Below are 24,249 nucleotides of genomic sequence, written 5' to 3'. Positions count from 1 at the left end.
GTCCAGTACACCACTTTACACAAATATCTTCAAGAGATATTTTACATTTAGTTGTTCTTTCTTAGGGGTGCAAAGATGAATGAGACCATTCCTCTGGCTATATTTCCACTGTACTGAAACAAGAGCAAGGCATAAAATCACAGGTACGGCTTGGTTCACATCCACACAGCTAAATCCTCTTACACCCAAAAGAAATGGTTACTGTGCCCAAATTTATAGGAAATATTCCTGTCATAAATTATCTCAGGAGCTATGCCCAAGCATCATCTGGAACTGTAGTAGCTGGCAAAGACCAAAATCTTTAACAGGAGCCATTTTAGGAACTAAATAGCATGAATAGTCAGGAACTGGGCCTTTTACTTAATCATATGAGCACATCTTCAAAGTTTCTACCAAGCTGTTTTTCTATAAATATAATGTGTTGAAGTAAATATTTGCTTGTTTTGCCCTCTTTTGATAAAAATTATGTGGGTTGATTAATCTTCTTTTGTCAGATGGAAAGTCTTTACCTTAATGCTATGATATGCGTGGGGATACATGGAGTAAAATAGTATTCCACAAATAATTGCTCATTCTGAAAAAAAGGAAGAGAGGGAAAAAAAACCCAACAAACACCTATTGTTTTTCACTGATATGGGAGACAAAGTATAAATAATTTTATACATCCCACAAAAAAGTTTGCACAGAAGCAAATAGTACAGACAAAAATTCCTTCTAGTGGTATGTCTGTGCCTCTGTGGATTCTGCAGATAGTATTGACATATATCTGGGAAGTGTAGAAAAGAAGTCCCTTCTATGCATCTGATATAAGAGGATAATTACGCAATGTTTGTTTGAGTGAAAATTTTTTTAGGTGTAGTAATTTTTTGCAACCTTTGGGGAGGAATTAAATTTTAATCTGTTCTAAATATTTTATCCATTGTATACATATATTTTCAGACAGTTCTGTCTGAAGGTTCAGACTGTTAATGCTTCTAAAAGTCCTAACTCCACATAGTGAATCAATACAACACACAGAAAAAAATAGTATTCAGTACATTCAGAAATAAGGTCTTTCCTCCTTTAATAAATTAAATAAATCTGTTTTAAAATTGGGGATCTTTGTACTATTGAAATATTTCCATTGCATATCAAAGAACAATAGTTTATCATACTCCATATTAATATGGCATATGCATAAATACCATCAGTTTTCATTAATTACTTTCATCTCCAAAATCTCTTTTCTTTGATTAACATCCAGATCTTTATGTAAACTAACATATGACAGATTAATTAATGTAATTTCATCTGTAACATGCTATAGTTTGCCTATTTATATTTTACAGTAAAAAAAAAATGAAAGCAGTTTTGCATATACTTTACTAAACCTTTTTGTAAATTACAGCTTTGGAATTCGTCTCCAGCTCACTTTAGGTCTGTTCCTCTGTTGACTTAATAGGCGGTATGTTTCCAGGAACAAGCACATAAAGGAATTAAATCACTAGATATCATTATTTAAGTGCAATGTACTTATTTTAAAGGGCAAAAGACTGTGTACTGCCTATCTGTCAGCTACACCAATAATAAAACTAAATGTTCGGAGCAATGTTCCCTAATTTCCTGTTATTTTATTTTGGATTTGATATTTCTAGAGGAAATATGATTTAGCTATGTTTCTCCTTTTTTTGAAATCTTCTTTTCCATAACGTGACTTTCACAAAGAAAGAAATGTTAACCCTTGCTGAAAATGTTTGATTCTGTTAAAGCAAAAGTGACACATGTTCCCTGTGGATCTAAAAGAGCACTTCATTAGTCCAACCACATAATTTCTCAAAGAAAATCATTATTCCAGTTGTGTAACTGAAAGTCAACTTGCAATTCACTTAAATTTTCTATCTCAGAATTTCACAGTTTTATTTGCTTGCAATTTTTACTTTGCATGGACCTGTAGACCTGGATGAATCAAAAACTGCATGTAGGTTAAATAACTATTGACAAAAGTAGAGGAAAAAAAGGATTGACTCTGTTAACATTTCTCCTTTAGGGTATAGAAAGCCATAGAAATCATTGCATGTAGTTGGGAACTTTTGGAAAACAATTTATTAAAAACAGAAATGAACACACAATAGCTTCCTTAGTGTGAATTTAGGTACAGCTGTCTTACAACTCCCAGTCACAAATTTCCAAGTTACTTGAGTGAAGAGTCTGTGACTTATTAGAATGTTAGTAGTAGTAAACTGAGAAATTACTTCCATTATGTCAGTTTTTTAAGACTTTAATTCATTGTTTGCACTTAAATCTTGTTTGAAATGTAAATGTTTCTTTGCTACTATCAAATATGCCAACGGTCATTGCAAAAATGTAAGTATTCACAGAAAATGGCAGTGTATTTAACAGATTAACTACCAGATTTATTGCTGTAGTACACATATTATTGCATAGAGCCCAGTGTATATTTTGGTGTTGTACCATGGTAACATGAATTTATTTCATCTCCATTCCAGTGGACACCAGTGGGTTAGGCAATTTATGAGAAAAGAATAAAAATATATTGTTGCCCCAAAGGGTTTGGTTTTTCATATTTCTACAGGTGAAGCTATAACTCTTCTTGGTGCACACTTTTCTGAGAACCCATGCATTATTTACAGGAAATATTTTGTCCTTGAACTCAATCGTGATGCAGCTGTTATTAGAAACTGTCTACGTTTGTGGGGGGAGAGGATTACAGAGGTAGAATCTGTAGGATCTATGCCTGAAATAGCTGCTTCATAGAAAACATGGTGTAGCTTTGTATGAACACTAAGATTGACTTAACCACCTTAAGCTCATGGTAGGGTCAGACACAGATGAAAGATAACAACAAGTGTGGAAATAAGCACAAGGAAAGCACAAAGATAAGAGAATAAACCTGTGACATGTTCTGGTACCATGGTACCTTGGAGCTGCGGCGGGGGGGAGAAATACAAACCGAAAAAAAACCCAAACCACTCAGTTACATCTGTATTAATAAATAAAATTTATAGGTCCTGATTAGATGACAAATATCAAGGAATTGTAAAGTCAGATGAGCAAAGTCTTCCTTTTCACCCCTAGAAGAAAAAGGTATTAATCATCCCTCCTGCGGAGAACAGCCTGCATTGTATTCTCTTCTTCAACTGACTCTAGGTTCTGTCTGAAAGTGTGGATCAAAATCCTGCTGGGGAGTGTGCTAGCCCTTACTGAGGACAGATAGTTGTATGCCAGTTATCAAACCTGTGTTCTTGGTCTATGTGCATTTCTGCTATAAATGGACCTTGAGGAATCATATAAACAAAGTGTGGGAAAGTAAGGAAGGTTGAGAGATAATGTAAAGAAAGTTTTCAGTATAGAGGTAACTAATGATACAGAATAGGGAAACTAATCTGTTTGATATTTTGAATGTTTGTGCCTTCATATAAAGTAGATTACACAATTTAAGTACTACTTGAAACCAGCAAATTCTTTATTTTAACAAGCCTCCAATCCTTTCAGAAGGATTTCACACAGCAGACATTAAAAAACCTTTTCTTCTCTACTGATCTCACCTGGAATTCATTGGATTGCTTGACAAACTTTTTTTCCTTTTTTTTTTTGCTATGTTGATTTGTTCTTATCTCCTAGCAATACACAACACTGTGTTCCCAGAGAACAGCATAAGGGCATCTATGTTGCTGTACTAAGGCAGTTCAGGGTCCCTCAGTCTCATCTATTTTACCTATCATCTGTCTCCATTGACTAATAGGAGCTGCTTAAGTAAGGATTTACAAAACCAACAGGACTAAAATAATCATTGATCTTTTCCTGTAATATTTTCCCAGTTCTTGTCAGTCTGCAATTTAGGGGTTTCTTGAGCCAGAAGTAGTTGCTTTTACCAAAATATTAATACACTTTCATTTGGATGTCTCCACGCAACTGCTTAGCTGTGAGTTAGATGTCTAAGCTTTGATTATGGGTAATGGACTGAAATATGGTTAATGAACTGCCTAGTCAAGACAGTCAATAGAACCTCAAGAGAGATTCAGCTCATGCTAAAGAAAACATCTGATGCATAAGCATAAATGCGTGGTGTCATTTGAAGTACCCAAGTTTATCTCACCAGCTCTGGTCAAGAAAGGAAAGGTTTCTTTCAGGTTTGACATCCATCTGCAAGTTTCTAGGGTGTCTGAAACAATATTAAGTGTCAAAGTTAAAGTAAGTAGGCTGAGGCTTTTGTATTTAATAGTTACAGCTGGACTTTCCTGGACTTCTTGAACTTCATCAAGTCTACAGCATCCTTGGGCAAGGTGTTCCACGTACCTCGTGTATGTTTCGTGTGAGGACATGCTTGACATGTTTCCTTCTTTTTTTTTTAAGTTTCTGTTCTTCTTAATATGTTTTTCATCTAAAAATTGCTCCCTTCATTCCATTCTCTCTTCCTCTTTTTCAGCAGGAAGATTGAACCATTGCTTTCTATTTAATCAATCATGATTTTTTTAGACTGCCTTATTGTCTAATGATATCTCCAGATAGTAGGACTACATGAGGATAACTACATATAGAATATATGAGACATCAGGGTTTTTTTAAAGTTCAAAGCATATCTTGCTGATTTCAATTACAACTTTCCAAACAACTTAGTTGCTTAAAAACTCTGCTCATTCAGTCTTGGTCAATTTCCCTCTGCTTGATTTTTGAGTCTTTATTGTCTTGACAAATTCTAACTGTCTTGGGATCTTTTACTTTTTGAGACAGTCTTCTACATTGTCTCATGCATTGTCTACTGTCTGTCTTGAATGAAGTTACTTTCCTTTTAAGCACACATTTAAGTGCTTTTCTGAAATGATGCCCAAACTGCTATTGTTCTCAACCAACATGTTTTCTTTTTCTAATTCTATTCTATTGTTTTATATTTTCAGTAAAAACATCATTACATTCACTAACAATCAAGATAGAAAGACATTTTAAATTAAACTGAAAATCAATTAAAACTTAGTTTTGACTAAAATATAGTCTAGTTATTGGGTATAGATTAAAAAAGATTTTGGAATCCATGCATCTTTTGTGGAAATTCAAACTAAGCAAAACATTTTTTTTTTGCCTCTTTAAAGAAGCACGTATTTTGAAAACGAGATTGACTCTCCTGGAAAAAAATATTCTGGACAGTAAAAGTTAATGAAATTAACCCAGGCAAATTATTAGTCAGGCTCATGAAACTGTATATTCAAGTAATTAGAAAACTTAAAGCAAAAGTTGAACTCTAAAACCATAGAACCTGTGATGATGAGGAAAAAGAGAGGTTAAAAATTCAGAAAATCACACCTGCTAAGTTTTGTACAGATCTAGTAAGAATTCATGCCATCCTTTGGATGCCTATACCTCAAACTCCTAAAAACATTTTGAGAATAGACTATTTCATTTGGAAAGAACCTACACTGATCACCAGCACTTCTTTCTCCACTTCCCCTCCTCAGAAATCTCCAGAGAGCAATGAGATCACCCCTCAACCTCCTTCTGTCCAAACTAGGCAAGCCCAAACACCTCAGCTACTCCTCATAGGACATTCTTTCTAGCCCTTTCACCACCTTTGTTTCCCTCCTCTGGACACTTTCAAGAATTTTCGCATTCTTCTTTAGTGTTGGGGCCCAGCACTGAACACAACACTGCAGGTGAAGCTGCAACAATGCTAAATACAGAGGTATAATCAGTTCTTTAACCCTCTAGTGATGCTGGATTTGATGCACCCCAGGATGTGGTTTGCTGTCTTGACTGCCAGAGAACAAGTTTTCTAGTTTACGTTAGCCTGATTAAATATCTGCAATGAACACAGAGCAATTGCGTTCATGTTCTTGTACATAGACTAAAAAAATAAAAGAAAGAAATATATAATAAGAATAAAATATTTTTCAAATGAAAAATACCTTACAAAATTATGAAACTTTGTGTTGACTAAAGAAAAAAAACAAATGAAACATACAGAGTAAATGGCATGTGTATAAATATGTATATATGTATATGCAAATATACATAGATACGTGTACATACCTACATATATGTACATATGTACATGTTATAGGCATATATACATACATATTTATGTACATCTCGATAGATAAGTAGGTAGGTAGATACAAAAAAGTCTCATTATCAAGAGAGACAAGAGACTTTGTTTATCAAATCTGTGTATTTTTTCATTCACCTTCTTCTGTAGCATGAAAATTTGGACAAACTTAGTTCCCTTCACAAGAAGTACTCTTTACCATGAAGAGGCAGAAAGCACAGCCTCTAGAGATGGATCTTGGTTGTTGTTTTGTATCAAAACATTTCAGAAAAAAACTTACAGCAAAGTGTAATGAATAGGTCCTCCAACCTCAAATGAGATATTCTCTTGACCAATGCTGAATAATATATTTGCCACCTAAAATTCTGTTTGTTGTAGCACTGAAATCAATAGAAATACTTTTCTTTAACAGAAATGTCTGAATTTACCTGGAGAAATGTACTAAACTTTAACCGGAAGTATTTCACTTTAAATTTCCACATGCAAATCTGATCCTTCTGAATGAGTAAAACTGAGAGGAAATGTAGTTTTCATATGTCTAAGAAAATATTAAAAACCCAATAAACTATAAAAACTCTGTGCAGCTGCAAAATATCCATTATTGTATATAAAAACCTGCTTTCAAAGTTCATTTTGAATATTTTTGTCTTAGATGACATAGAACTGTGATTAGCCATACTTTTGAAGAATACCCTCAGTAAATGAGCAGAGAAAGTTGACAGAAGCAGCCTGAAATATTTGATAATTAGTAGAGATTCCTCCATTCAAGGATATGACTGGGGCAGAATGAGAATTATTTTAAACTTTTGGAACAGAAACGATCAAAAAATAATTTAACTCAATAATTTTTTCCAAAACACTAACCAAATATTCTAGCCACAGAGCATCTAAAAAGCTTAAATTAGGAATGCTTCCAAACTGTTGTTTTTTCCTCTAGCCTTCTATTTAATCTCCTGAATAATAAAACAATAACGAGAAGAAAACTCACACAAACTTAGGGAAACCTTCATTATAAGTACATGAGTTTCCTTTCATGAAAATGCTGTGCATTTTTCATTCTCATAAAAGATGAAGTTATGTTATTGAGAGTAATGCATCAAACCACATTAAATTTTTGAACACTTCTTGTTACTGTTCCATGAAGTTGGACTAGAGTATGGAGAAAGAAATTTTGTGCAACATTATTTTTTTTCCAGTTCTCCATCTGGGACAATCTTTGTCTTTTTTTCATTTCTGTGTCATTAGAGGTGTGACAAAGTATGACTCCATCATTCTAAAAGCAATGGAAAACTGCATTGATTAACTCATCTCAGTGACTGATCATGAAAGAAGATGCCTTTGTGTTTCTCGGTTTTGTGCTGAGGCTCTAGTCTTGGGAATGTCATTACATCTATTTAGTGCTGTGCTGTAGTTTGTAGTTTGGGATTTTGTTTTAAAGCTCTACATTAAAATACATTTTAGATTTCATTACTTAAATTTAATATCTGATTGGTTTAAAATGTTATCAATTTTTACTGGAATATTTTCCAGACTATGAATTGCTTAGAAATCATAAGACAATGAGAATTACTCCTTGTTATTTCATTATTTTGTTATTTATATATTATTAGATATATGTTATTTCATCCATTTTAAGGTGGTGTGGCCATGGTAATCTGTTGCTCTATGGGGTTTACCTGCAACACTATTGCTTATGTTGACTGTTTTACCACTCTGTTTCTGAGGGAAAAGTAATCGTAATCGAGTTTCGTCCAAATGGGCTGATAGTTCAGCCTGTGAATTGTTTACAGGACAGGTTGACCAGTTAGGAAGATGAAAAATTATTAGTTCTCTTTCTGGAAAAATATCACTCGATGCGACAGGGGAAATGATAGTTCACATATGAGAAGTTACTTTTTTCTGTATTAAGACAGGTTTCACAACAGTACTTTTGAAGAGCAATGTAAAAACAGTAAAACATATAAAATGGGTATGAAAAACATTCTTTAATTTTCTGAAATGTATACATTCAAATATTCTTATTTATTTATTTAAAAAACTAAACATTCCTCAAGCTGAAATAACAGAAACAAGGTAATTTATTTGTAGAAATGTGACATCTCTAATCATTTTACATCCATCATCCCTATTACTTTCTGGGGAAAGTGTTTTAAGATTTACTGTGTTGCCTTGTTTGTGATAAAGATATTTTCCATGGTAAATTTTATTGTTAAAAATGAAAATATGATAGAAATTTTACTACTGGAGTTTTCATAATGGTTTTGAAGAAAAATACAAATTGGAAGAACAGTAACTTACAGATTAGGGCTCTGTATGGACTGTTGGAATGTAAGCTTCAAGTCCCTGTTGTAGTTGGGGCAGATAATTGAACTTGGTTTTACCTCTTTTCAAATAACCTACCTATTTATATTTATTGTGGTGTTTATGCTTTTGTTACTTTTTATGGTAAAAAAAAAAAAAAAAAAAAAACCAAAAAAAAAAAACTCAAAGCACAGAATCACAGAATCATACAATAACTTAGGTTGGAAAAGACCCTTTAAGTTTGTTGAATCCAATTGACCCAGCACTACCAAGTCCACCACTAAACCAGGTCCCTAAGTGCCACATCTATGCATCTATTAAATACTTCCAGGTGATGAGTCAACCACTTCCCTAGGTAGTCTGTTCCACTGCTTAACAAACCTTTCAGTGAAGAAATTTTTCCTAGTGTCCAATCTAAATCCCCTGGTGCAACTGGAGGCCATTTTCTCTTGTCCTAGCACTTGTCACCTGGGAGATGAGACCAGCTCCCACCTCGCTACAACTCCTTTCAGGTAATTGTTGAGAGTGATAATCACAGAATCACAGAATCATCTAGTTTGGAAAAGATCTCTAAGATCATTGAGTCTAACCTTTGACAGATCATCACCTTGTTATCTAGACCCTAGCACTAAGTGCCATGTCCGGTCATTTCCTGAACACCTCCAGGAATGGTGATTCCATCACCTCCCTGGCCCATCCATTCCAATGTTTAACACTTTCCATGAAGAAATTCCTCCTGATGTTCAACCTGAAATTCCCCTGGTGCAGTTTAAAACTACATACTCTTGTTCTGTCACTAGTAGCCTGGGAGTAGAGGCTGACCCCCACCTCACTACAACCTCCTTTCAGGTGGTTGTAGAGAGTGATGAGGTCATCCTTGAGCCTTCTCTCCTCCAGGCTAAACAACTCCAGCCCAACTGGCCGGTCCTCACAGGAATTACCCTCTAGACTCTTCACCATGTCTTCCTCCAGACATACTCCAGCCTCTGGACATGCTACAGCACCTCAATGTTTTTCTTGTACTGAGGGGCCCAGAACCGAATACACGACTTGAGCTGCAGCCTCTCCAGTGCTGATCACAGAGGGACAATCTGGTCCTGCTGGTCACACTATTTCTGATACAGGACAGGATGCCACCGGCCTTCTTGGCCACCTGGGCACACCACTGGCTCATGTTCTGTTGGTCGTCAACCAGCACCCCCGGGTCCTTTTCCACTGGGCTGTTTTCCAGCCACTCTTCCTCCAGTATGTAGTGCTGTGTGGGGTTGTTGTGGCCAAAGTGTAGGACCTAGCACTCTGCCTTTTTGAACCTCATACAACTGTCCTTGGCCCCAACACCTTTATTTTTCTTTCAAAGCACAGTAAAAAAAAAATTATAAACTTGGATTTTTTTAAAACAAAAGAATATTCCAGTTGTAGAGACTTCCCTGCATACTTTTTTTGCCCGCCTTGAGTGTTTAGCCAGGTTTTTGAAGACATTTAGATGCCTGAACCCTGTTGTGTCTTTAGGGGAGAAATACTTCATATTTTATAAACGTATTCTTAGATTTCTCTTCTCCTGAAGTAACAGACTCAGTTGGATAGCAATGAGCAATTATTCCTCACTGAGTTTAGAAAAAGGCTCTAGTCCAAGTTCTTCAGTTGGCAGACAGTGTTCAATTCATGCTTTTTGTCACTATTGCAGGCATTCAAACTGGGTGCAGTCTTTTCAGGCAGATTACTGTCATTGATTATCATCTTACAGTGGTAAACAGGGGACTGCTACAAAAAGCATATAATAGAGGAGCAGGGGTTTTTTTAGGGTTACAAAGGAAATTCCAAATTTCAAATCTGATCTGACATCTAAGTCTTTAGGATTCTTCATACTTGACATGCACATAAGATGAATTAGTCTTATCAGTACTAATGTAAATATAGTTTTCTTTTATTTCTGAGCATGTTTCATTATTAAAAATAAACTTGAATTAGTTTATTAGCAATGAAAACTCTGGAAACTTTTTTGTGGTAAGTTGTGCATACAGGTGAGTACTTATTCAGGATAGATAATATTACTTATCCTTGCAATAATGGACAACTTCAACTGAATTTGGGCAGAGAAAAAGAGCAGCATGTGAATTTGAACTTAAAAAACTCTTGGGTTAGATAATAAGGATTTGTCTACATTCATTAACTAAATATGCACTGGATTCTTAAATAGCACTAAAGCCAACTGGACAGAAAAATTTAAGCCCTCTTGCCTGCTAAGACAGGGTTGCCAGATGTAAAATGATTATTTGCTTCCATGTCTCTACTTCATAATACGTTACAGTCTGTGAATGGGAATGAGTTTGGAAAGACCATGGGCTGTTCTGACAATAGAGAATTGCAAATGACCTCTTTTCAGCAGCTTAAAACACTCCCTCACAGTGTTTAATTAGAAGGGACTTTGTTTACCACATTCTATTTTTTTAATTGGTTGACTTTTCAGTCAGATAATAATGCTCTAACATTTATGGGCTTATGCTTTTTGGGATATTTTTTCTCTAGAAAAATTAGTGGAAGAAAACACTCCAGAATAAAAAGAAATTCTGTAGCTTTTTCCCCTCATTTTTCATACAGGTACTTACAGTGACTGTCAGTGGGTCTTGAAGTTTCAGATCCACTGTAAAAACTCTGTTGCTTCAACTAAAAGATAAAATGAGAATGAAGTAAACAAGTTATCTACAGCAGCAGTTACACAATGCCACTGTCTCTTCAATTCCAGAAGATAACTCTCCTTTCTAATTCTGGTTTTGGTACTTATTTAACTCGATGGTAATTGATTTTGATTGAGCCCTCAAAAATTAACACTTTTCAAGTACTTCTCTTTCAGTTTCTGCACTGTTCCCACTCTTTCAACTTTTCCTCTCTAGTTTTATGTCAAGGTCAATTTGGCCCATCAGCTGATCTAGTCCTTTTCATCAGATTCCATTAAGCCATTGTTTGCTCAGCTACTTTTTTCATTCACAAATCTGATTTTCCTGTCAGTTTCACTAGCTCCCTTGTCATTTTCTTCTTTTGAACTGAATGCCCTTTTCCAGCCAAAGTTTCCTCCCTATATTTTCTTTGTGTTCTGAGTTCTTCCTTTACCTTGTCTAGTTTCACAGTCTTGGATCAGTGAATTTAACCAGCGAATTCCCACCTCAACAAGATATTTGTTTCCACTGTATTTGAATCAGATTTGCCTCAAATTTACGCTGTCTGATGCCACCACTGTTATAGAAGGAACACCACCCTTGTTTTCACTAATGGTGCTCTAAGAATAGCAGTTTGGGAAAAAAGTCTAGAGGTAAATTTTGAACTTTTACCCACATGAAGCAGGAAGTATGGTCAGTTACCTGACTAATGATGCAGGCAGAGTTTAATCGTAACAAGGACAACCAAAAAGAATGGATTCTTCAGAAACGTTAAGCAACAAAATCAACTTTCTAATACATAAGCGTACTCAGACCTAGGTAATTGGGCATACTTACGGGTTTGCAGTGGGGAAAAAAAGACGTTGCAAGTCACTAAAAGTGAATTTTTTCAGCCAATGGAACCACTTCATGACGAATTGGACCAAGTATCTCACAAGAGAAGATGTAAATGCAAAAAATGCAAATGTTTTGGAAACAATGTGTATTTTTTTTGGTTCGTCTTTCATGTATATTCAAATCCTTATGTCTGAATATTTACAAATAAATAATTGAATTATACTTCATTCTACAGTAAATACTCAGAGATTTTTGAGTATAAATAACACAATTTTGTCAAGAATGAAGCTTTTCACCATTAATGAAAGGTCCAGAAAACCTCAATTACAGAAGATATTACCAACACCAGTGAATATCTAATAGTAGAAAATATTAAGCTCCTTCCATGACATATATTTCTATGCAGGAATTATTCAGGATACACACTCTAACTTGATATTTATTCAAGAAAGATACTTTTACTCAGTTTTAATAAATATGTGAAATTTTATATCTCAATAAAGGCATTCTGATAAACTTGAGATGTCACATATACTTAAAATCGACATGATTCTAGAATAATAGTGTGCAAGACAGTGGAAAATGAAATCACTTTTACTCCCTGCAGAGATTAAATTTAGAGGAAATATTGAAGAAAATACTATAAACGCAGGTTTGACCTGTATGTAGAAGTAATTGGAGCAGAAATAAAACAAGACTTTCAGATGCTCATTTTGCTTCCAATACTCCTACTATCCACTGTTCAGGATCCACACAATATTTTTACATGCAGTATGGAGGGAGAAAGCAGGAAGTAAAACAGTTACTGTAATATATGTATTGCAATGTACTTAAAAAGAAAAAAAAAAGAAGAAGAAACAGATGTTTCTTGTGCAGGTATAAAATTCAAAAGGATAATAAAACTATCAAAGAATGTGTAATGAAGTGTAGATTAAAGAGCACAGTCATGTCGTTACAGCATATGTTCTGAACTTTCATGAGATAGGATTGTATAACACTAGACACGTACTCATGAAAACAAGGAGATTGAAAGGACTTGCAAAAGAAATGTTCTTTTTATGTTCTGAAAGGTACAACCTGCAAAAGGGGATGAATGCAGCATTAATGTGCTGTAGGAGTTGTAGAGTTGGACTGATGCATTAGCATCCATTATCCAGTTCTCCGAAAGTCACTTTGACTGAAGGTCATTATGACCAAGATATGGTCTTAATAGTTCTTGGAACTGGTTTTGACAGAAAAAGTGACAATTCTGTGAAATATCAGATTATTTTTATTAACAATAAAAGGAAAGAATTTATTTCAAATCTCTCATTCTTTTCCAGACTTTTTGAGAAGGATTAATTTCAATTTAAATTACAGATGGAATCACCAGTCCCTGATTATTGTGCCTAAACGGATGTCCTCATACACTTCTGTGCTAACTAGACACAACATAGCTGTCTAGAAAAACATTACTTAACAGGTTATAGGTGTTGGGATAAAATCCAAGTGTCAGTAACATATGTACATCAGAATGTCATTTTTCATTTCATTATCATCACACACCACTTAGGAAGATGCAACAAAACCCGAGTTTCTAACTAATATCAATGCTTTGTCCAGGCTGTAACCGTGTAATGTGTGATTTATAGCCACCAATTATAAACTATAGACATACAAAAATAATATATGCATACATTGCAATCCAAGAATGAGAAAAATATGAGCTAAAAAGATATGAAAGACAATTGCTTTATTATGTACAAAACATTAGATATTCAGTCTTCTTTTACACACTTCCATATGAATACCAGTGAATATTTTCAAATTATGACACAATCTGGAAATGAAGAAAAATTGGAAGCAACCTTAACACTTTCAGACAACCAGTATATTATTTTCTCTCATGACTTTGTGAGTGCCTCATCAACATCCATCATCATCCCATTTGTGAAAGCCAAGGACAGCAGTAGTCAGAAAATCAACAGATCTGCACATTCTCCCTGACAGATACTGGATCTGATAGACTTGCAAGAAATTTAGAAACACTTTTCTTCTGATAAATGTTCATTTGAATATTTGTCTGGATGAGACATCTCTTTATTTCAACTTCAAGTTGTCATTTGGCGAAATTGAATTGTCCACAGGCAGATCAAGCCCGATTATAAACTGATTGTGTCAAAGAGCAGGAATATTTTTGACATCCTTAAACTGGTAAGTAGACATGGACCATGCAGTTTCAAGATGCCAATCCAAACCAATTTTGATTGACACTAGACTGAAATAAGGAGATTCTTCTATATTGATAGGTACATAACATCTTCCAAGGTATACAAGAGTATCCAAGATAGGAGGTTGATAGGTACAACACAGGTCTCACAGGAAGTCACCATTCTTCTAGACTGACAATAAGTAGCTAAGCAGGATACCTACCAATGCCTGAAATAGTCCTTATTATCTGTATGTAGGCAACTGAATCACATATTGTTTACATTCAGGAGGTAAGCGCTGTTCCTATTTTGCCAGACAAGTTGTTCCACAGTTGGGATGCACAGATCATCAGAAAGGCCTTGCAGACTTGTTCATTCCCCAAGGGAATTCGTCCCTTACCCTAGTTTCTCCCATGCTGTATGGTTCTACATGCCAGGAGTTTTCCATGATAGTATGCAAAAGGCCTCCCGCTGTAGCTTGCTGGTCTATGCATCAAGGCCTCTATCACAAAAGCACATGAGGAATGTCAAAATCCATATTCTTTTTGGTTCTGTTCTGAGCTCCATTCAGAATCCATGTCCCATCAGCTCCATCATCATTCCTTCTAAGCACAACAGGCTGCTTGAAAAAATGACGGTATGCCTTATGAAATCAGAGTACTTATTCACAAAATAGTAGACAGTGAGTGTACAAGTAGATGTACTCAAAAAAAAAAAAAAAAAAAAAAAGAAAGAAAAAAACCCAAAGCAACCGAAAAACACATAGCAATGAATTGCAGGGAAACTTAGTATACCTGGAACAATGAATTGCAGGGAAACTTAGTATGCCTCGAGCAGATATAAAAGCATGTATAAATCTAAAACATGTATCATGTTTGGGTTCAAATGGATGAATCACCAAGAGGATTGCTTAAAAGCACTGAGTTTAGTTTCTTTGTTCAGGAATTTCAAGAGCTGAAAACTCCCACTGCTAAAGAGTCTGGCAGAAAAGTACATCCTGCTCTTTGGCATTAGGGTATGAGAATAGCCACACTGGTAACAAAAGCTCAAAATAATTTCTATTCATCTAAAATATTTTCAGCCCAGGTCAGTTCCATTTGTCAATTATTTCCCTTTTTCTGAACTATTATTTCACTTTATTCAGCCCCAGATATGCTCACAAGCATGTCTGTGCTTCAATGAGGATTTCCTTCTTATCTAGGTGCTTTGCTTTACTTCTGCATATGCTGACACTCCATTTCTTCTTATTACATTGATTGGTCATTGTGTCTCTACAAGTCTGAGATATAATAAAAAAATCTCTCATGCACTAAGAAGGAATCTGGATTCAAGAATCTGGTTTTCCCATCTGGATTCTTGGGCAAACAGTAAAATCTACAGTAATCAGGAACATTGTTGGGCAGTGGAATTTGGAGATTAGTATTGGTAAATTGCTTGAACAATACCTAAAACATGTTTAGCCTGTACCAAAATTTTCCAATAAATTCACAGGTACTGGGTTGGTCGTGCTGTGCTAGAAAAGCAGGAATTACACGTGTCATGGAAGAGACCTGTGGACATGGGAGATTAGAACTTATACTGGGCTTCTTTGCAGATGAACACATCTTCCAGTTGAATATCATAAAGCTTCAATTTATTATTTTTACCCTGTTACAGGACCCTCTTTTGGAAATTTGTCTACCTTAGCCCACAATGTCTGCATTTTATTCAGAAATTGCTTTAAAAACAGAGGGCGGTAGCCAAGGTTCAAGGTAACTCTACCATTCAGACTACCTTTATTATCAATTGTAAAGATGCCCTCAGTGCCCAGGAGCTCTAGGCAAAATTGATCCCAGCATTGGGATATTTTTGAAGGTCTGAAGTTGTGAACTTGTTGGTTGTTCAACTGCCTCCCTAATTTGTACAATTTTTGTAGTGCGGATGGATTCTTGTCCCCATTATAAACCTGGCACAGACAGGAGTCAGCACTGGGGTTGTTCATGCTCAGCTCCCAGCAGCCCAGTCTGACTGCATTTCTACAGAAGTTTTTGGCAGCAGGCTCATAGGGAGCTTATGAGTTTACATCTCAAACTGTTTGAAAGCCTATCTTCCTCAAGAAAAAAAAAAAACAAACCCCACAAATGAAACAACCAACCAGTCAATCAAAAACCCAAAACCAAATCAAAAAAATGTAGCAGTTTTTAAGTTGAAAAAATATTAAACTTGTATTTCAGTTGAAGGGAGTTTCTATCCACTTTCATTTAGTATTGAAACAAATGCAAGAAAACTTTACCCAGATAAATCAGTTTTTCAGACAGGTATATAATTTGCCTAATGTATTTGTGTACTCCCAGAAGGCAAGTTATACATAGATATACACAATTACCTGGATTAAATATTAGAAATCTCTCTTGCTCCCAGAATTTTCCTCCAGATGCTCTGACATAATTACATTCAGTTGAAAATATCTAGTTGTACTGTTGGATAAATTGGCTTATTGCGTACTTTGAAATCATTGAATATTATTCCTCTTTCTTGCTCTGTGTGAATACTTAATTTCATATTACTTCTTGCCAGAAACAAATTGAAATAGATGTGTTGAACACATGGATATGAAGCAGGTTGCCCAGTAATAATTGCTTCATGACAGTTCTGTATTCTTCCAGTTCTTTTCCCTTTGGGATTCTTTAGTGGTTTGGATAGCATTAGTAAGAGAGAGACAAAGTACTGTCTCGAGCTAGATATTATTAGTGCAGACTTGATAAAATCTAAACATTTTTGGAACAATTGTTCTCTGAATATATAAGTGGATTCTGAAAACCTCCAGCCACTACTGTTTTTACTACACTTTACATTTGTTAAAGATCACAAAAGAATTCCAGTCTTGGAGAGAAGTCACCTTTGTATGGAAATTAAAAATATTTCAAGATCAGAATATATTCAGGGCAACAGTTCTTTTTAATCCACTATTTTTCAATATAGTTCATCCATAGAAAATTACACAAATATTGCATATAAATAACAGTTCTCTTAAAGTAACTTTTTAGCTTTTCTTTGCATCTAACGGAAACACTATAGTCAGAAAATTCTCTTGTTTAGATTTCAGTATAAAACAAAAAGCAATCAGTCTCTAAATAAATAACTAACTAAATAAACACCAGCTGTTAATAATTCTTGCACATCAGCTAGTCATTGCTGTGCAAAACAAAAATAAATTTTGGCAGGGAACTAGATTTCATACAGAAAAGTTTAAAAAAATCTTTATTGAAAAAATAAATTTTCTGTTTCATTAAGCCATATTTTGGTAGCTTTACAGCACATCTGCTTGTCTAGAAAGCTGAAGAGAATTCTTCGAGTGTTATGTTTGCTCTAGGTTTATGTCTTATAACTCATTTTGTAGATTAAATGTTTAAAAATTTTTACACATAACACTGAAATACTTCTGCTGTAAAGTTTTCATCAGCAATATTTGTCTTCAAATTTGGTATGGAAAGGAGAATTTAGTTCAAGTTTCACTAGGTAACATGAGAAATTCTTTATCCCTAATATATTTAAATTACTGAGATTTAATACAATGAAGAGTTATATTACATTATGTCTTCAACAGTAAGACCGGTTATCCTCAGGACAACTGGTCTCCCATCACATCATCATGGCTAGGCTTCGCGAACGAAGATTTGTGAAGGCACTATCCACATTTGCTGCAGGCACGCTGGTGGCTTATGAGGTCAATACGTGATAGACATATCCGATTGCAAAAGGCGCAGCAGAAAGACTCCTTAGATGGTGTATTTTGCAAGACACGGTTCTTTCTGCGTTGCCTTTTTTCCTCGAGAGTGATCCTGCGTGAGTTCTCAAAGGAGACAGCTGCGTTGTAGATGATGTGTCTCCAGGCCTCCCGATTGGAGGCCAGAGTAGACCAGTTATGGTGATCAATATGGCCAAGGCTGAGATGTTGTTTCAGGGAGTCCTTGAATCTTTTCTTCGGGGCTCCTCTCATGCGGCAGCCAGTGGCAAGTTCACCATAGAGCAGGATCTTAGGGAGGCGGTGGTCCTTCATCCTTGAGACGTGCCCTGCCCATCGCAGCTGCGTTCTCAGTAACATGGCCTCAATACTTGTGACAGCTGCTTGCTCTAGTACAGATGTATTGGTCACAAAATCTGACCAGTGGATGTTAAGGATTGTACGGAGGCAGCGCTGATGGAAGCGTTCTAGGAGACGCAGGTGGTGGCGGTAGATGACCCATGATTCGGAGCCGTATAGGAGAGTAGACAAGACTATGGCTTTGTAAACACTGATCTTGGTGCTTTTCTTTAAGTGTTTATTACGCCATACTCTCTTGTGGAGTTTTCCAAAAGCATTATATGCCTTAGCTAACCTGTTGTCTATCTCTCCGTCGATCTTACCATCTGAGGAGATGAGGCTACCAAGGTAATTAAACTGTTGGACTGATTTGAGCTCTGATTGGCCAATGGTGATGTGGGGATGATGGAAGACTTCCTGAGGTGCAGGTTGATGGAGGACCTCTGTCTTCTTTAAGCTGACTTCCAGCCCAAAGAGCTCAGCAGCACCTGCAAAGCAGGATGTTAAACGCTGCAGAGCTGCTTCTGTGTGGGCAACAAGGGCGGCATCATCAGCATAAAGCAGCTCCCGGACAAGATGGTTTAAGGTCTTGGTGTGGGCCTTCAGTCGCCTTAGATTGAATAGACTTCCATCAGTACGGTATCGAATGTAGATGCCGTCCTGATCATCGAGGTCTGCTGTGGCCCTTTGGAGCATCATGCTAAAGAAGACGGTGAATAGGGTAGGAGCGAGAACGCAACCTTGTTTCACACCATTCTTAATTAAAAAGGGCTCAGAAAGTGTGTTGCCATATCTGACTTGGCCGTGCTGATCCTCATGGAGTGAGATGATCATTTTAAGGAACTTGGGGGGACAACCTAAACGTTCCAAAATCTGCCACAGACCTTTTCTGCTCACAGTATCAAAAGCCTTGGTGAGGTCGACAAAGGTTACATAGAGACCTTTCTTCTGTTCCCTACACTTCTCTTGCAGTTGTCTGAGGACAAATACCATGTCTGTGGTGCTCCTGTTGGTTCTGAAACCACATTGACTTTCAGGTAGAATTCCTTCTGCTATAGTGGGTATTAGTCTGTTCAAGAGTATTCTTGCCAGGATTTTGCCAGCAATGGAGAGCAGAGTAATACCACGATAGTTTGAGCAATCTGATTTAGTACCTTTCTTCTTATACAAAGTGATGATGACAGCATCACGAAGGTCTGATGGTAGTTCACCGAGCTCCCAGCAGCGCACCACAAACTCGTGAAATTTGGTGTGGAGTGCAAGGCCCCCATGTTTCCAGACTTCAGGTGGAATTCCATCAACCCCAGCTGCCTTGCCGATTTTTACCTGCTGTATGGCCTTCAGAGTTTCTTCTAAAGTGGGGGCAGTATCCAATTCATATTTTACTGGTTGTTGTGTGATGGACAACTGGTCTCCCAAGCTGGTAGAAAAGGACAAGGAGCAGAACGGACCCCCTGCAATCCAGAAGGAAGTAGTTAGTGACCTACTGAGCCACTTAGATGCTCACAAGTCTATGGGATGGGATGGAATTCATCCTAGGCTGATGAGGGAGCTGCTGGAAGAGCTCACTAATCCTCTCTCAATTGTCTATTACCAGTCTTGCTTCACTGGGGAGGTCCTAGATGACTGGGAGTTGGACAATGTGACACCTATCCACAAGAAGGGTTGGAAGGAGGATCCAGGGAGCTATAGGCCTGTCAGCCCGACCCCAGTGTCTGGCAAGGTTATGGAGCAGATAGTAAGTGTGATCACACGGCACATACACGACAACCAAGGGATCAGATCCCGACAGCATGGGTTTAGGGAAAGCAAGTCCTGCCTGAATAACCTGATCTCCTTTCCACCCACCTGGTGGATGAGGGGCAGGCTGTGGATGTGGTCTACTTGGGCTTCAGCAAAGCCTTTGACACTGTCTCCCATAGCATTCTCCTGAAAAAGCTGGCAGTCCACAGCTTGGACAGGGACACTTTTTACTGGGTTAAAACTGGCTGGATGGCCAGGCCCAGAGATTGTGGTGAACAGTACTGCATCGAGTTGGTCACTAGTGGTATCCCCCAGGGATCAGGGGGACTGTTGGGCCCAATCCTGTTTAATATCTTTATTGATGATGTAGAAGGGACTTGAGTCTACCATTAGCAAATTTGCAGACGAAGTTGGGTCAGAGTGTCAATCTGCTTGAAGGTAGGAAGGTTCTGCAGAGGGACCTGGGCAGGCTGGATCAATCGGCTAAGATCAACAGCATGAAATTCAACAAGACCAAGTGCTGGACCCTTTACTTCAGCCACAATAACCCCACACAGTGTTCCAGGCTGGGAGCACAGTATCTGGAAGGCAGTCCAGCAGAACAGGACCTGGGGGTACTGATTGACAGCAGGCTGAACACAAGCTAGCAGTGTGCCCAGGTGGCCAAGAAGGTCAATGGCCTCCTGGCCTGTATCAAGAACATTGTGACCAGCAGGACTAGGGTAGTGATTGTTTCCCTGTATGCAGCACTGGTGAGTTGACACAGAATCACAGAATATGCTGCATTGGAAAGGACCCACAAGGATCATCGAGTGCAACTCCTGGTCCTGCACAGGACCATCCCTAAGAGTCACACCAGTTGCCTGAGAGTAGCATCCAAATGTTTCTTGAACTCTGGAAGAATTGTTGTTGTGACCACTTTCCTGGGGAGCCTGTTACAGTGCCCAACCACCCTCTGGGCTAAGAACCTTTTTCTAATATCCAACCTAAATCCCCCCAAGACAACTTCAGGCCATTCCCTTGGGTCCTTTCACTGATAAACACAGAGGAATGTGATGAGGTCTCCCCTCAACCTCCAATTCTGGGCCCCACAATTAAAGAAGGACATTAAGGTGCTGGAGCAGGTCCAGAGAAGAGCAACAAAGGTGGTCTGGAGTGCATGTCCTATGAGGAGCAGCTGAGGGAGCTGGGGATGTTTGATCTGAAGAAGAGGAGGCTCAAGGATGACCTTATTCCTCTCTACTACTACCTGAAAGGAGATTGTAGCCGGATGGGGGTTGGTCTCTTCTCCCAGACAAGTAGTGACAGGACACAGTCTTAATCTGCACCAGCGGATGTTTAGGTTGAACATAGGAAGAATTTCTTCACAGAAAGGGTGATTAAATGTTGGAATGGGCTGCCCAGGGAGATGGTGGAGTCAGTGTCCCTGGAGGTGCTTAAGGAAAGACTGGACATGACACTTAATGCCATGGTCTAGTTGACATGATTGTGTTAGGTCTTAGGTTGGACTCGATGATCTCAGAAGTGTTTTCCAACCTAAATGATTCTGTGATTCTGTGATTATGGTATTTCTTAATTACAGTGAATCCACAATCAAAGCAGTTAAATTTAACATTACTCTGGTGTACCAAAAATTAATTCTAAATAAAAAATATTTCCAGAAAAATGTCCATCTCATTATATTTTATGATAAATTACATCTATTTTTTTAATTGAAGTATTTGTAGCTTTTTTGTGTCTGTTAAAGAGCTGTCACAGAATGTCACTTCTGTAACAGTGAAACACAGCAACATACATATGAATATGTCTCAGTCTCTGACCTATAACAACACTGTGGACATATTGCTATGTCTATATGAAGAACATAAATTAGAATAGATCTTATAATGTTTTGCAGTAGAAAAATTTTAAAGTGAAGACTGACTACTTCTGTGAATCAAATCAAAGTAGTAAAATATTTCATAGTTAAATAATTTATAACAACATTTAGATGTTGACTTTCTAGCTTGTTTTATGGCAAAAAGATTATGTATTTCTCTTTTTTCTTTGTTTACAGAACTTATAAGAAGGTTATTTCATTAAATACAGATACATTGAAGACTATACTGTGCACAGAAAGGGCACCATAATCAAGACTTTTAAATGTCAATATTAGTGTTTCAATAGTTACAGAAGGATAGATATTAAAAGTATATATCTTGGCATAAAAAATATATCTGCCACTGATATATCATTAACTAAATGTGTGCATTTTAAAAATTGTAAATTTACTGTATTTCTGCCCATGAAAAATTTACAGTTATTCTCAGGGATGGAACAACAGTGAAACTCACCACAGATAAATTAGATATTTCTCTTAAGAGCAAGGTTGGCTAAAACTTCAGCTTTTTCACACTTAATGCTCAAAGGCAGCCAGTATATCACTGACCTTGTAAATGCAGTCTTGCCATCACTGGTAGACTCACAAGTGGATGTAATTGATTTTATAGTAGGCTTAGTGGTACATGCTTTACTTTCCTTGACTTTCTGTGGATGCAGAGTGACCACTTGACTAGGATTTCTGGGTTTTCAGTCTCTTAAGTGTCAAGCAAAAATGTTAGAGGCAGTATTTCCCTAAATATTTGTACTATTTCTCTATTGGGAAACTGTTGTAAAGAGTAGCCATAATTGAACGAAGTGATGTGAACATGAGCAAACTTGCTCATGCTAATCTTGCACCTTTTCAACATAATATTAACCTTGATTTTATAGCCCATTTTGTATTTTTTTTTTTAATCAGGAAAATACTTGTTTCTTTCTCCTTCAAAAAATCTGAAAACATACCTGGGAATCCTGAAATAATTAATTATGTATTTAGCATAATGAATCTTCTTAAGCCAAATTATCACCTCTAGTTGCATTTCAATTTGACTCAAATATTTTAGAAAACCTGGGCTAGATTATGAATCACACTTATGTTGGGATTACAGTACACTGGAAAAGATATTTAAAAAATAATAATAAATCACATACCTTCTGTTATACAAGCTGAAAATCTGCTTTAGGAGATGCAGATTTGGATAGCAGTATTTTCTTCCTTCATAATCACTCCACAGGGCAAAAACGCTGAGCACAGCCTCACTGTAGTTTTAATACTGTTATTGAACATTTAGATTATGATCTATTTTAATATATTCCTTTAAAAACAGGTAGAAAGGTATAAAACAGTTACACAATAGGCACAGGCGAAGGTTTCTCATATTTAATCATCTGTTTCTCAGGTTCTTATCACCAATAAAGAACCTGCAGAAATGACCTACACTCCCAGAGGTACAATATCTTTCCAGGGAAAGTATTTGCATAGAGGAACACTTTGAAAAACGTCACCTGAATACAAAGTATGGTACAGAATTTCTAGTACTTAGGTTTGCTTGGGGACATGGCTATGACAGTGCTGAGTGTAGTGCTTCAGGGAAGTGTTTGTCAGCATTCAGCTAGTAAAGGCCTAATTTCAGAAATTTACCTCTTTGGAACTTATGAATTCATTTTGGCACAGAAGTTCTCCTGACATAGTGTCTCATGATAAGAAATTAGTTTTAATTTTGCGTAGCTTTGAAAGATGATTATCATTTGCAAATTATCTAAGTTCAAAATATAGTAAACTGAGTAAAGGTAAGAAATTTATGGTAAATATTAAATATTTAAAATATCTGCATTGTTTTGAATTTTTTAAAAAAAATTATTATAAAATACTCCAAGAATTAAAAATCAGCTTTGTGAGTCTGTTCAAGACAAGTTCATCAGGTCAGGCTATCCTGTTTGTGAGCACTTATATCTGATTCCATATAATTAGAGAGTTTTGGGTTGGAGAGATAATGTGGAAATCTGGCTAATTCAAGTTCAAGAGGATTTCAATCTGCACATACATTATGTGCCTTTTTGGCTACAGACAAAAAGATTCCATTTTGATCATTTAGTCTGATTTTGTGCCTAATGCAGGCCACTGAATTTTCCTGTATCAAGATATCCATACCCAGTCCAGATGTGTCATCTAAAAATATGCTTGGTAATGTATAATTATTTATGTCTGTGTGTCTTCATTTTCCTGTTTACAACTTCTTCTCATGTCAGACAAAAATCTGAATGAGATTGACTAACTGTCCCTAACATGCTATTTTGCGTGTTGCAGTTCAAGTGTAAAACAAAAGGCAGTTTTAAATACCATAGTCAAAATAGAATGCATCTCTAATACTTTATTCTTGAATTTTCTACCTGCCAAATTAAAAGAAAAAAAAAATCTGATTTATTGATGGATTTTGAAATTATACCAAGCTTGCAATTCACTAATATAGAAGTAAAAGAATATGTTTTTTTAATATTTAAAATTAAATCAGCCCTTAAACTCATAATTTTGCAACAGTGCCTAATCATACCTCCTTAGGATTT

Source organism: Chiroxiphia lanceolata, chromosome 2, assembly GCF_009829145.1.
Source record: "Chiroxiphia lanceolata isolate bChiLan1 chromosome 2, bChiLan1.pri, whole genome shotgun sequence".
In the NCBI taxonomy this organism is placed as follows: domain Eukaryota; kingdom Metazoa; phylum Chordata; class Aves; order Passeriformes; family Pipridae; genus Chiroxiphia; species Chiroxiphia lanceolata.
The sequence above is the reverse complement of the archived record's forward strand: the minus strand, read 5'-3'. Positions refer to the sequence as shown.